Source organism: Chiroxiphia lanceolata, chromosome 17, assembly GCF_009829145.1.
Source record: "Chiroxiphia lanceolata isolate bChiLan1 chromosome 17, bChiLan1.pri, whole genome shotgun sequence".
In the NCBI taxonomy this organism is placed as follows: domain Eukaryota; kingdom Metazoa; phylum Chordata; class Aves; order Passeriformes; family Pipridae; genus Chiroxiphia; species Chiroxiphia lanceolata.
Window position 1 is genome coordinate 14,634,196 of NC_045653.1, and position 14,981 is coordinate 14,649,176.

General features: G+C 43.0%; 1 long non-coding RNA gene across 2 annotated transcripts in view; it reads right to left on the reverse strand.

Moving 5' to 3' along the window:
- The window catches only part of LOC116795556, a 38,818-nt gene that overhangs the window by 8,631 nt on the left and 15,206 nt on the right, over positions 1-14,981 (reverse strand). Inside the window, exons 3-4 of one of the 2 annotated variants that reach the window (XR_004360078.1) lie at positions 11,392-11,471; positions 10,621-10,825 (exon numbers count right to left, since the gene is read on the reverse strand). This is a non-coding gene — a long non-coding RNA (uncharacterized LOC116795556). Of the gene's footprint in view, positions 1-10,620; positions 10,826-11,374; positions 11,472-14,981 lie in introns of both variants that reach the window. The other variant, XR_004360077.1, reaches the window with a different exon arrangement.

Here is a 14,981-nt window from a genome sequence, read left to right on the forward strand (position 1 = left end):
ATTTAAAAAACCCTCTGCCTAAACAGGACTACAATCAGAAATGTCACACAAACAGTTAATAAATTTTCAATAAAGACTTTTTTTTAAAAATCAGATCCTCAAATCCTGTGATATCTGGGAGTACCTGGATCTGCCTGGATTGCAGAGAAAGGTGCCCCACTGCAGGTCTCTCATGCTGGGCACCCCAGTGCACATCCCTGCCACAGTAGATCCTTTCTAGCCTGTATTTCTTGCAGTGGAAATTGGGATTGAGGGAGCTCTGCTCCAGCATTGCTCCCCTCAGGGGCTGCAGGGGCTGGGGTTTGCACATCACCCCAGACACTGGATGTGCTGCAGGTCCTATGATGGTGTTTGGCCAACTGGAATAAAAGTAAAATATCAACTTACAATATTTTTTAAATGTATAAAGGAAATATTAATGATGGACAAATAGCAAGTATAAGTAGTGAGTAGAAAAGAATGACTGAAAAAAACCTAGAAGCCCTTACAAGCAGTTGGCATTGGTTCAGGCTGTGTATTCATCTAGATACTAGAAATCTGCCCCCAAAACAAGAGAGCTGTGGAAAAGCTGGTGAAGTTTCCTTTTCTTAGCTGTGAGTGTGAGCCCATATATGGTTCTAATTTTCTTAAGCTATCAGATAATAACAGATGCACAAAGCTTTCCCTGAGACCCTCTCCCTCACACACACAGACATACACCACCCAAATCAGATCCAAACAGGATGGTGTGGGCAGAACAATGGGAAGCAGACAGCAGCTGGTGCTGTAAAACAAAACACACAAAACACACAAAAGGAAAAAGAAAATCACAAGCAAAGTGGTCAAGTAACTGTCTCCTTGTCTCCTGCCCTCCTCCACCTTTTTTTTTGGTAACTTGATTGCAAACCAAACCTCAAAGCAGATCTTTGGGGTGGGGAGTCAGAGCGGGAGAGGAAGGAGGAGATAACCTGCAATTTCCTCAGACCAGGTCTCCTGCATTTTCACAGAGGTAATTTGGGGAGAGGAGCTGGGCAATGCAGCTCTGTGAAAGCCCAAACTCCCTAAAATAAAGAGGAACATCTGGTGCCATCCATGGACTTTGATTCCACTTAAGCAAGGTTCTTTTCTATTCAGGATCAACTGCATTTATTATTCTTCTACGTTCAAATTGTCAAGCAGTGAGTCACAGAGTGACAAAAATGTGATGTGATTTATGGTACCCATCTTGTACAGGCAGTAATATAAAAGGTGTAAACAATATATTATTGCTGTCATTCCTGTTGGCATATTATTAAGAGTAATTAAGAATCCACTAGATTCCTCTGTCACATCCCAGTACAACATCTTTGTCTGTAGAAAATACATAAATTGGGAAAGTAATTGAAACAAGTGGAGGAAAGGCTCATGGGTTACGTGCTCCTGGATCTGAAATCAACTTCAGGTCTACTTTTTTCTTTTATCTTTTTTATCATATATCCAAAAAAAAAAATAGTTTCAGTGCAAAATCAAAGGCAGCTTTTGAAAAGTCAGAATGAGATGGAATGTTTCACACCACACAAATACACGAGATTTGTCCTGCCAGCATAAGTACGTGAGGAACCAGCCATGTGCTCTACCCTTTTTATTCCTCTGAGCTGTGTAAACTACTCAAAACTGGAGGGCACATGTCACTCACACTGACATGTAAATCATTACTGCTTTGTCTGCCAGCAAATCTGTGTAAACCAATGCTGAGGCCAGGTTCATTACATTGACATTTTTACCAACAAGTAAATTGAAAGGTTACATTGTTGACATACCAGATGTTATGCAAACTGCTTTTCAAACCATGGTTTCCATACATCTCTATAAATAAATAAATTAGACACTTACAAATGGTGTGTGAATCAATATATGGCAAATCACCCGTTTATACACACATAGCACAAACTACTGTGTGTAAACCCCATATTTCACACAATGTCAAAACCTCCTTTTCCACCCAGTACTTTTCATTTTCCCGAAAATAGCTGTCATCTATGTAAATGTTTTCCCTCAAGACCAACTGTTCTTCATGGTAAGAACAGTGCATGGAAACCTGGGTGCCTGAATTAGCACATGGTGTCAGCAATGGGAGCTCAGAATCCAAGTGAGAGTTAGGCCAAGACACAGCTTTAAGGATTTGAGTCTATGTGTCTAAAAGAGTAGATTTGCATGTGATAAGTTCAGGCACACTCAGTTGTTTAATATGGATTTTCTCCAGTTTGGATTAAGCCTCAGGGTATTTTGCCCCCCTCTTTCTGCATTTTTTCCCTCCTTGACTCATCTCTACAAACAAAAACAAGCAAAATGCTATTTGTCCAATGAGATACTTATTTGAGACTGACTCTACCTTTCTGGAGATGCCAGTCAGGACTGAGCTTGCAGATACAGTCTCTGTGAAGTACCTGTGGCCCAGAAGGAAATCACAAGGGTTATTAATGCAATTTTAAAATGGTGCTGCACTCCCTTGGTCTCAGCACTAAACCCAAGAGGGGCTGCACCAAGCTTAGCTTAGAAAGGCCTTCAGGTATCTCAGGCTCCATTACTGCAGGAGAGAAACTGGTGCTTGGTCCCTGTTCCTCAGTGTCTCCCACTGCAATCATCATTTCTCCAGAAGTCCCCTGCAGTGCCCCTGATTTCTTGCCATGCCCAGTTTGCAACCTATGAATGGATTCCAGTGTAAATCAGGGCGAAACAGATTCATTTCCTAAATCTCCAGTTGCAGAGAAACGAGATTTCTTGGAATGATGGTGATGCCTTCTGCCAGTTGCCTCATCCCCTAATCAAAGAAATGTCATAACAAATCAGGACCTTGCATACATTCAACACACAGAATGGTTTCAATACACTCCAAAAGGCTCCTCCAAGCTGCAAGAAACCTTGATCAATGCAGCCCCTTCTCAACCAGCTGTGACACAGGACTGTGTCTTTCCCACTTTATAATTCTTTGCTGAGTGCTCATTCTGAAATTGTTTCATAACCACATGAATTTGGAGTTTTCATTTCACCCTTGGAAGAAATGTAGAGTCTGGCACGCTGACAAGTATAACAGTGTGTAAAAGCACAATTAACTTATGCTCCCACCCCATTTTTTTACATTTCTAAGGAAGCCCTGAGATTTCAGAGTGGTTGTTTTCACCTCAGAGCCAGCAGCACACGAGCCCTTCACTTCATCAGAGCCGCTCCCCCAGCACAGCCTGCTCTGCCCCCAGCACAGCCTGCTCTGCCCCCAGCACAGCCTGCTCTGCCCCCAGCACAGCCTTCCTCAACCAGGGAAATGGGAATTAAAAAGGCCAAGTGGAGTCACACTCAGCACTGACAGTCTTAGGCACTGTAATCCCCAGGGGTTTTTTTAGTACGACCAACTTTTCGTTTCAAAATGCGGATTTGTCTATACCTAAACAGGCAACACCTTAGAGACTAAAGATCATACAAAGTTTTGCAATATGTTTCAGTAGAATATGCTGCAGTTATCTGCTTGCCAAGCATTTTGAGATCTTGGATTCTCAACTCACCTTGATAAGGCAGCTGAAAAGAAAACGGTGTCAGACACTCTTTGTTAAGAACCCAACACTACAAATGTTTATGAACTTTGGTGTCCACCTGCTTTCCAAAAACAGTTTGGGAGAGCAAAGGTAATTGTAAATGTTTGCAGAATATGGTCCCTTCTCTCTGACCAGGACAGGTTGTGTGACTGAGAGAGAGCAGTGGGGGAAAATGGAGGTTATTGAGGCAAGAAACTGTTTAATTAGTTTGAGGCTGTTGAAGGAGCAATGCTGGGGTTCCCTGTGCTGAACATGATGCTGTATCAAACCATTGCTTCCAGCTTGGGTCCCTGATTTCATTTTACTGCCACTTGCTTCCCTGAGATCTCTGAGTGACACCATTTAGAGGACCTCCCTTGCATTTCATCTTCTTCCTGGTGAGTGTAGACCCTGAAAACTCTTTCTGGATCTTCCAATATATCTCAGCAATTATCTGTTTTCCTTTTAGTCACCCTTGTATTGATCTTTCTTTGGCAGCTACATGTAGATACCTCACTAGCAAGTGGTGCTAGCACAGATCAGAGGGGCTTTCAGATTTAATCACCTTAATAATCGCCTTAATAATCTTGAGTCAAGGAAAAAAAAGAGTTCATCTGTCTTAAATTCTCTTAGAGTTTGTTTTAGATATAAACCAGGCTTGCCACTTCTGAGGGAAAATAGTTTCAAACCACTATCAAGAGCCTGTCACTTGAGAGCCCCCATCCCTTGGATGGTGGCTGGAGGGAGGCACAGCCAGGGCTCACATTTCCAGCAGCATCCAATAGCTCTGCACATTTGCTTTGCTTTACCACCAACACCAGACACTCTGCCAGACACAATCATCTGTATCTAGCCTGGCAACTTCGAAACCGTCCCAAGCACATGTTGTGAAGAGCCTGGCTGGTAAAGGAGGAGCAGCAGCTGCAGGGAGGGATAAAACTGCACCTAAAAGCACAACGAAACACCACCACGCTGAGCCTTTGCTCTGTTTAACAAGCCCATGCCCAGATCTGTGTAGGGCTTTAAAACTCTGTTTAAATACATAGATAAATAAATAAAAGTATTCTGCACTCCTAATGCTTGCAAGAATCACAAATTATAAGCAAAACACACCTACACTCTCGGGACAAGCAAAGGAGACTGGGTATGTTTTATATTGGGAGGCTTTGCTCTGTGGATTCTGATTATTTTTTTAAATTGATTGTTCATTTTTAATGGAGTTCTAATGAAACACCCTTAAGCTCTGCAGTGGTTTGCATCTATGGCTAGCAAGCCAAATACCAGTATGTTTTATTTTGCAAGTAGCATTAGAGATAAGAGAGGGTAAGATCATGCCCTGGTTTTACGGGGCTGTAAGAGGCACTTAGGGGCCATACAGTCTCCTGCTTGGCTGCCTAAAGCCTACTCTGGTCATTAAATAATGTGAAAGGCTTATAATAACAGCTGGTGACTAATCTATTCCCTTTGTACAAATGTTTTACATTTGTCACCATAACCACTGCAGAGACACAGCTCTGCTCTCCCAAACCTTCAATCTTGCCCAGATTTTTTTTTATTTACTTGAAACTGCACCACACAAGTCACCACTTGCCAAACACTATCACAACATGATGAGAGCTTACATCCTCTGGTGGGTCTGAGCAAACAGATCCCAGGAGCTTTAGGGCACCAAGGTAAGATAAAACATCTTAAGCAGGAAAAAGGAGTGGGAGAGATGTTAAAGAAGCTCCCTCTTTAAACTAGTTGGAACTGTACTTTCCAACAGAAGTTTCTCTCAGTCTGGAAGTGGAAAATAACCTAAAGTTTTGTGTGAAGGGACAAAATACCAAAACAAACAAACAAAAAATACCAGTAGTTCACTGGGAGTTGAGATGCACCACAGACACACCACAGCCAAAGTTCTCTACTGTGCAAGTCACAGCTGAGGGCTATCAGACATCAGCTTTCTGCTTTCCAGACACACAGGTCCACATTTCCCACATTTCATGGTTTCAACACATCACACATGAATTGCACATGAGAATCACACGCACCAAACGTGTCTTGCTGTTGGGCCAGTGCCTTTTTCCCTCTGATTAAAGGAATAATATTCCATTTTTGGACATCCCAGGAAATCTGTGGGTCATCCAAGGCAAGTGGCAAATTATTCCACTGAGTCACTTCTGCAGATGAGTTTGGGACTTAGTGAAGAGGAGCCTGACAGAGAGTGTGGACCTGGACCTGACCCTGAGTTCCTGGAGAAACACCAGCAGCCTCCTTGTGCTAAAGAAATTGTAATAGTCCACCTTCCACTCTTTGTGGTCATTTATATCTTTTACAGTGGCCTACTTCCAAGTGAAGGTCCCCCCATTAACCCTTCTTCCACCCCTTTAACTGCACTTCTCCATCTGCAAGGAGGATCAACAGAGGAATATCTGTTCTGCAAGTGACTTTCATTTATTTCTTGGGGACTGGGTGGGCAGACACCTTTTTCCATTGTATGTAAACATGTGCAGAGAGCACCTGAGCAGTACAAACCCACAGCTCTTTGGCAATTCTGCCTGAGACAAAACAATCCTGTGCAGGAATATGAGCCCCACACTGTCCTGTCACTCAGAGCACACAGAGTCCCTTTCTCCTCAGACTGTTTGCCTTTCTGGCAGCAGTGTGGAGAGTTTTACATCATAATCCCTCAGAAAACCAAAAATCCCAAGAAACAGAGATGATGAAATCTTTCTTCTACTTGCACAGCTTAGGACCAAAGAATACTACAGTTCCTGCCTTGAGTGAAGCCATGCATTGCCTCTGGTAGTGTCTTAATTTATTCAGGAAGGGAGAAGAGACAAGGTCGATGCCTAGAGCTGGTCAAAGTGTTACAGCAAAGATTTCACCAATATCTCCTTTCTGATCAAACAAAATGTTCCTCAGCTCTGTACTAGTTGCTGCAAAACCTAGTGGTTTAAAATACCCTTCTCAAACTATAAAACCAGTGCAAGAACATTTAGATGCTTAGTTTTCAAGTTTTCAAAAGGAAATATCTGCATTTTTCAAACATAATTTTAAACTTTGTGGGTTTTTTTTATTTAAAGCTTAAAAGAAGTTAAATTAACAATACCAACTAAATGAACAAAAATTAAAGTAAATTTCTCATTTGGCTAAGGAAGGCAGGCTGACAGCTTTTCAGTTCACACACTTTCTAAAGACAGATTGTTTTGAATACATTCAAAGTTCTTCACAAATATTTTGCTGTATGTTTTCAGAATTGTCAGAGCACGAAAAGAGCCCATTATTCACAGAGCTGTGCCAGTAAGTTCCATGACTGTGAGGACTCATGTGGCCTCCAACAGCTGTATTCCATCTAATTCTCCTACTTCAGCTTTGGTTTCCTATTGGTTTGGCAACCCTGAAGGTCCAGAATATCCTGTGGATAACATTAGGCACGAGAACACAGGTAGAATTTAGTCTGCCTGAAAAACAACCCTGAATTCATGGACACCTTCCATCTCCTGCTGGTCTTCCAGGAATGATGCCACTCTAACCCACCTCCCTCTCCTCTCTGCCCAGGACTGTGTTCCAGGGGCACAACTGGGCTCTGCAAATGGCACTGAAATCCAAACAGGTACCACGGAGGTGCCAAGGAACGAGGCAGGACTGGCACCAGGTGAAAGGAGGAAGAAATGTGCCAAGGAAAAAGAAACCTAAAACCCAACTAAATTCTCAGAAAGCAAGTGATGGGATGGGAGATGCTCTGGTGACAACAGGACAAATGACTCAAAGGGAAGTCACATGAAATGTGTGTTGCCCAATGTTCTCTGCCATGTCCTCGCAGAGGTGTCACCAGGAGGAAACTCTGCTAGATGTGTGTGGTCACCTCTTCCCTGGAATTCATCACAGACTGAAAGAGGAACTAAACATAGCTCTGCAAAATGTGTGCTTTCTTAGAAACCTTCCATAATGTTGCATTTTCAAATTCAGGCTCAGCTGTGGAGCTTTCTTTTGTGTCTTACATTCAATCCCTATTATCATCATCATTTGGTCCCAAATCCAGAGCTCCTCTGGAATAAATCTCTGACTGTTGGAACAATGAATGCCAAATCACACTCTGTCCAAGAAGCTTAAAATCTAAATGTAGGATGAGAGAGAGACAGAGACAAACAAACAAGAAATGAAAGAGGCCTGTGGGACAACTGTGATAAGCAGGAGGCCCAGAACATCGTGTTCCCTGGCACTGCCAGCTCCTTCTGCAGGCATTGTGGCAGAGGAAAACTTTATTCTCCTAGTCCAAAAATAAACTATATTTTGAATGTTTTGTTATAAATCTGGTTTGATCAGACACACAATCTCTGGAATGAGAATAAACATAGGCTATCTTAACAGACAAATGGCTCATTGGATGTTTATCTTCAAGCTGTTTTTCCCAAACAGTTCTATAATCTACACACACATGTGTTTAATTGTGTGCTTTAAATGAAATGGCATTCACGCTGTGCCTTAGCCCCACCATCAAAACACACTTTGTGGATAATTGGGACATTTTTATAAAAAACGATTTTACAACTAGTAGTGGACATGATCTTGTAACTGTTTGTGGCTTATGAGGTGACAGGAATCAGGTCTGAGCTGTACCTATGGCCTGAGGAAGCAAAGATCTTTCTTTTATGAAAATAGGTTGAATTCAAGAAGATGACAAAGAACCACAAATGACACCATCCAAACTCATTTCTAAGATAACCCAGACAAAATTAAACTTGGTGGAAATACTACAACTAATATCAGTAGAGGCAAGTCTTAATTATAGCAGAGACAGTTTTAGAAGGTAGATGTGTTGGCATATTTTATTTACGTGGCAGAACTCTGAGATATTCCTATCAAGGTGCAGTTAAAGTGAAGCCTCTGCCTCTGAATCAGCCCCAGAACTCAGTGGGACTTGTTCTGTTCCCGTGCACAGCAAGGACTGATAGTGCAGCCCCAGAGGAAGAGGTGAGTTAATCTATTCCCAGCCTTTCCCATCCAAGAGGGGAATTAGAGGGAGGAAGTGAGGGGAGCCTCAGCTCAGCCTGCTGGCAAGAGCACCTCAGGCTGTGTGGGGCAGGAGACGGGAAGGCAAAAAGGCCTCCTGAGGTTAAATGGCCACCAGCAAATTATTGAGCAAATGGCCACCTCCCTCAAACTGGAGGAAACAGGGAGGGGTGTGATCCCAAGGGATACGAATTCCTGCTCAGAGTAGCAAAGGCTGATGCCACGTGGATGTTCCCCACTGCCCTGGGCAGCACCTGTGGCCACAACCCACAACACCCTCGGGCACAGGGTGGGATTCTTGGGGTGTCCTGTGCAGGGCCAGGAGCTGGATTGGATGATCCTTGTGGGTCCCTTCCAGCTCAGGGTATTTTATGATTCTATGATACCCTAGTGCAGAGAAGTGCAAAGGCATCTGAACTTCTTAAACTTAAGTCTGCAGACAGATCTGGATCTGAAAACCTCCACCTGACACTGCAGTGAGCAGGGGGCTATTTTCAAACAGGCCAGGACAGTTCCCCCCCATAATGGAGCCTCTCTAGCACCACCTCCAATAGGACAGATCCTTGTTTCATTCTTCACAGCCTGCAGCTCAGAACACTAAACCATTTTTTCTTTGGGTAACTTGTTCAAATCACCTCTGAGCAATGGTGAATTAAAGCATTTACCATCAAACAAAAAGTCTGGTGGCTGAAATAAGCTACCAGTTGCATCGAATCAGACTTCAATTAGGCAGACTTTAATAATCTGTGCGACTGCCTGTGCTGAGAGATCCACCAGCACAGTGACCCAAAGCAGTGCTGTACCACCAGCATTGCCCAAAGCAGGCTGGAAAGGGACTGTCTGACCACTGCTTCCCTGGGGACCTCCAGGGAAATGAGATGTGTCTCATGAGCTTCTCAATCAGAAGAAATTGGAAGAAAAACAAATAAAACTGTTGGTGGTCTCCACTGTGTTTCTTGTGGGCAATCACGCCTGTTGCAAAAGCTTTCCTTGTGATGGGCACTAATTGCTCTGCCCTCTGAGAGCTCTTGGTCAAGAAGTCAGAAGTGCAATTGCAACAAAGAGTAAAGGTCAGGATGACAAAAGCATTTAGGCCTTGCCCCAAATAAGGAGACTGAACATCCACCAGAACTTGGGGGGATGTTGGTCCTTGTAGGACTCGCAGCCTGGGCTCCCCTGACCCACAAGTTTGGGTCAAAATGTTGCTGTTTCAGGTTTTTCTACAGTGGAGTAAGAAAGGCATCTCCAAAATCAGATCAGGGCTTCTACAAGCCTCTAGTTTAGGCAGGTCTTCCTCATGCTCCTGATGGGGAAGCCCTTCTTCATTAACCTAGATGGACCTTTCACTTGAATTTGAGGCTTTGAGCTTCTCTGAACTGAGTTCTTTTCCCTCCTCTGCATGGTCTGTGCAGCATGAATGAACCTCAGAGCTGTTGCCAGGCTGGGGAGGAACACCCTGAATTTTGAATTTGAGATCCTGATTTCTGAATGAGGCATTAGTGAGTTGTCACAGTTATGGGAAGGTCCCAGAGGCCGACAGAGGTACACACCCTCTCTGCTCTGAAATTTATGGAGAAGTATCGAAAGCAGAGTGAAAAAGCAGTTCTGAAACTGCCCATTTTGAAAGAAATGAGCTGAAACAGGCAGGCAGTGATTCTCAGGCACAAATGTTAGTTCTCTAATCAGAAAGCAGGTCACTGGGTGCTTCCCATGAACAATGTATTTGTGGTTATGAAAACCTTATAGGCTCAGTTTCCAGTACAAATTGAGTATTTTCATTGCTAGTAAGTTCGGTAAAAATGTGTCTTTTTCAGTGAAAAATATGATTTTTAATTGCATTTTTGATCTTATTTTCATTAATTAACATAAAGCATTGTTTACTGAAGTGAGTTGTTTTTTTTTTTAAATTTGTAGAAAATACATTTACACTCTGAGGCCCACGTGTAGCTAAGAACAGATCCCAGATATTCCTCTCACTACAGAGATACTCTCAAAACCTTAATTTTAAGGACTTCCTAGTAATCAGAATCTTGATCCTGAGGGTTCATGGGGAGCTGGCAGAAGGTTCTTATGACAGACATTGTGAAATGGTGCATACCTGGTGGCAAGGCAGTGGTATTTGGTGTGAGAAGGATCAGCCTTTCCAGTCAGTCATCGCTGCAGCTTTTCCCATCACAGGCATAATCCAAAGTTTTATTCTTCTGTGTGTTTCCTGCAGGAACCTTGTAAGTGGCAAATCTTCAGGGCTGCAAATTCCCAAGTGGGCTATGTCACACAGAATGTCAGAGGACATATCAAAGTGGCTACAAAGAAACAGGAAACAGAATCAAAAACATGAACAGTCAGATTAGACATGACAAAACTGGTAATATGGAATTTTTACTGAAATCAATTCAATATTTCTAAGAAGGTATCTAATTTTAGTGGGAATTATTTTCTTACGTGATATTTCAACACTCAGAAATGCCAAATGTTTAAAAAGTCACCATTTCAAAACAAATGGTGGTGTTACAGTGGAAAATGTTGACACTGTTTCACTTGAACATCACTGATTCTTCAGGAATATTTCATTCTACAACAGCTTTTGAAGGTGTATCCAACTCTACATGTTGGTCTAAAAAGGAGAGAAGAAGGGGAAGGGGGACATTCTTAGCAAAACAAATGAGGTTTAGGGTACCAGGAGAAAATTGATGCTGAGTAGGAAGGTGTTTGTGCAGGAATGATCTGATCTGAAATGCAATGTCCAATCCCATCTCCTTAACTTGAGCTTGGAGTGAGTGTCAGATCCCAGTGTAAACCTTCCCAGCTGTGTTATTCTATTAACTGCAAGGGAAAGGGATTAGCACGTGTACTTGTCACATCTTTAGACCTGCTGCACACTGAAGGGAACGTTCAGGCAAACAGCATCCTCTCCCTCTGCCAGGACAAGCAGGGCACGGGGGTGGTGTCCTGTGGAAAGAAAAGAAAGCCAGAGCATGTAAAACAAAGTATATCCCCTGTGCAAAAATAAATCTCGGAAGTCGATTTCCAAAGGGTATACCTTAAACAGGGGGAGAGAGAGGGAGAGAGAAAACATTTGAGAGGAAAGTTCCCCTCCCTGCCAAGCAGCAGATGGAGGCCCTGCCCACGGAACGAGCTGCAGAGACAGATCTGACAGGGACCTCTGCCAAGAGAAGGGGGTCCCACTCCCCGTGCTGGGAAAAGCTCAGTGGACGAGAACAAAATGCTCTGAGTGAAACTCCTGCTCCAGAGGAGGGGGATGGAGTGTGGCACAACCCCCTTTGTCACAACAGTGTGGCCCCAAACCCCAACCAGTGCTCGTTTTGGAAGGATGAGACAGTTTGAGGCTTCACTCCTTCCTTTCACACAGATTCTGTTTCCCCCTCACTCTATAGAGCACATGTGCACACACACAGACATGCCTGATGGCAACAATAATCTGGTTTGCCTCTCCCTTCCCCTGCATTTTATTTCCACAAGGCCTTTGCTGTGACTGGGACAAGATGAAGTGTTGGATGCTGACACTGATAGAGAATCCATTTGGGGATAGAGGGTTTAATGAAGCTAGGCACCAAAAATCTCTTTCTCAAATGTTTCAGTTAACTTGGCACTAAATTATTCATAGAAGAAGAAACTGAGGGCTTTCTACTCCTGTTTCCTAGATGTCTCTGATTCCTTTGTAAAAGTCCACAGGAATGTATGCACTTACTTTGGGAAAGAAGAAAACAAATTCAGCGTCTCCAGGACAAACCAGTCAGTTCAGCAATGAGAAAAAAGACAATTAACTGTATTGCTATCACAGAGAGCCAGAGGAATTGGACAGGATGGCCTGGGCACAGTGTGTTCAGGAAACAGGCTCTTCCAAGGAGGCCCAGCAGGTACACCCTGGTGTTCCCAGCACTGGAATGAGAGCCATTATATTACTGTTATGACCAAGGCTTGAGCATCTGATGTCAACAGAGTAGACAATTAATACAAAATTTTAACCACAATTAAAGCCCAGTTTCACTTTTGGATTGTTTTCCCTCCTCAGAGTGTAAGAACATCAACAAATTAGATGGAGTCCAGCAGTGGACTATCAAGAGAGCAAAATAGATGAGAAAAGGGAGGTGAATTTGTTCAGCCTGAAGAAGAGAAAGGTTAAAGAAAGGAATCTAACTGGTGCCTTCTACTGCTGATAGATGGCTACACAGAGGATCGAGTCCAACCCGATACACACAGAGTCTCAGATACACACAGTGAAAAGATGAAAGGCAACGCTCACAATTTGCAACAAGACAAATCCTTACTTCATTAAAAAATAAATGGAAAGGAGGACAGTTAAGTTCTGGCACAGGTTGCACAAAAAGATGGTAAAACACCTAACCTTGCAGATTTTTAAAAGTTGACAGAACATGGCCCTGAGAAACCTTCTCTCCCTTTGAAGCAGCCCCTCTTTTAAGCAGGGGCCAGATGAGCTACAAATGCCAGGTTCAATCTGAACTAGTCCATGACTCAGAGAGGACCAATTATATTTTTTGCATTGATACAGACAATCCCTTTCTGAAATCCCCATCTCCTCCCTCAACCCCCATGTTGTCCTCTGAATGAAAACTTTTTCTTTCACTCCTACAAACCAGGAGAGAAAAAAAGCATTGTTGAAAACAGAGTCTGCCCTTTGTTCTTTCATGGCAGGGATTTTGATTTCCTGTGAGCATCATCATCATCATCTATGACAGGCCATGGGTCTTGCATTGGGGAAGAGGCAGAGATGTGCCAGGAGCTGCACAGACACGTGGCATCATCACTGGATGATGGGCACCACTCCTGCACTGGCCCACTGGCACCTCAGAAAGTGAGGAAACCTCACTCCCTTCCTTTCTGTCCCAAAGCCAGGGCATGGATGTGCTCTGGGGACAAAGAGCAGCTTTGCCAGCTTAGCTCACACAGCTCCAGAAAACAGGGCAACAGTATTGGCAAAGAATTCCCCTGGCACACAAAGTGTCTCTTCCTGGCAGAGCCAGAGTGGGGGGAGTCTGGAGAGAGCACAGCTAAGGATGGCACAACTGTCCTGCAGTGACAACCAGTGCTGCCAATGAATTCACCAGGTTGGGAAGGACATCAAACTGCAAATCAGCCACTGGCTGCAGTGGAGCTGGGCTTTTACACTGAGTTTCTAAGAGCAATATATCCTTTGAGTAGCTAAGTGGTAGCAGTATTTATATACCTCTTGTTTGCACCTGATCTTCCCTAATCCCATTCATTACCTGCCAGCCTTTGGGGTACCTCTAAACTCAGCATAGACACTGTTCTGTCTCCATCCTCCCTGCAGTCAGTGCTGTTACACAGCTGAGATGAATGGCAAAGAAAAATAAATTGTGCCAGTATTAAATAATTTCAGATTTGGCTGGCTGGCTTATGTGGATGTTGGTGTGAATGAGCAAGTCATGAGCTGCTCCTCACAAAACAAAAATAAGGTTCATTCAGCATCAGTCTGAGTTCTGAACCATGGTACATCACCATCCAGAAGCAAGCCAATTGCTATCACTTTGCTTATTCCTTCATACTAATAAAGTTCATCTACACAAACACAAAGTCCTCAGAGAAGTTTCTAAAAGGGAAGAAAAAAATCAAGCTAAATCAACTCTCAAATTCCCATGTAAACTGAATTTAAGAGTGGAAAATTTTTTTACCTATTCTTTGGGTGGTACAAAAATCTAAAATTCCTATAGCCCTGCTTCCCCGGGCCAAGTCAAACAAGGATATTGTCCTTTTAATGTCTTAAAGGCTCTGTTTTCTTGTAATGCCAAATGCAATATTTTTTTGAAAACACTACACCAGAAGTTTCCCAGCTGAGAAAACAGGCTGGTGAAAAATGGCTTCAGCAAACGAAATAAACCATGCAAAAGCTGTTCAGGGTGTGTGTATGAAATGAACATCTGGATTTGGCTTGTTAAACTGCCTCGTTTTTGTACCTCTCCTCCCCACTTTTCTTTTTCTCACAGCTGTTTGAAGGAGTCCTAAGGGCAAAGAGACAGGTCAAGGGACTGGGTTACACCTTTTTTTCTTTTTCTTTTTTTTCCAAACCTCTTTGCACCTACGCAAGGAATCCAGGCCACATGTGTGTTTAATAAGTAGGCACAAACACAAGAGAGAAAAAAAAATATCTCCATTCCTGTTGGTTCTTAGGAGAGACACTGAAGGAAAAATAAACTCCGGATTTCAAATTTTCTCTTTCAAAAAAAGAAACCTTATGGTTCCAATAAAATATTTCTTTAAAAACCCAATGCATTATTATTTTTTTAAAAAATCAGGGGTTTTGCAGAGTATATCTTTTTCTCTGTTCCTTTAGAGAGGAATAACAAAGGGTTAATCCCTTACCTGCTGGAGCAAGAGGAAATTATGAAATGCCAATGGCCTGGGTTCACTGAACTGAGTCTTCCTATAGCACAAAATAGATACACACATTACATTGAATGG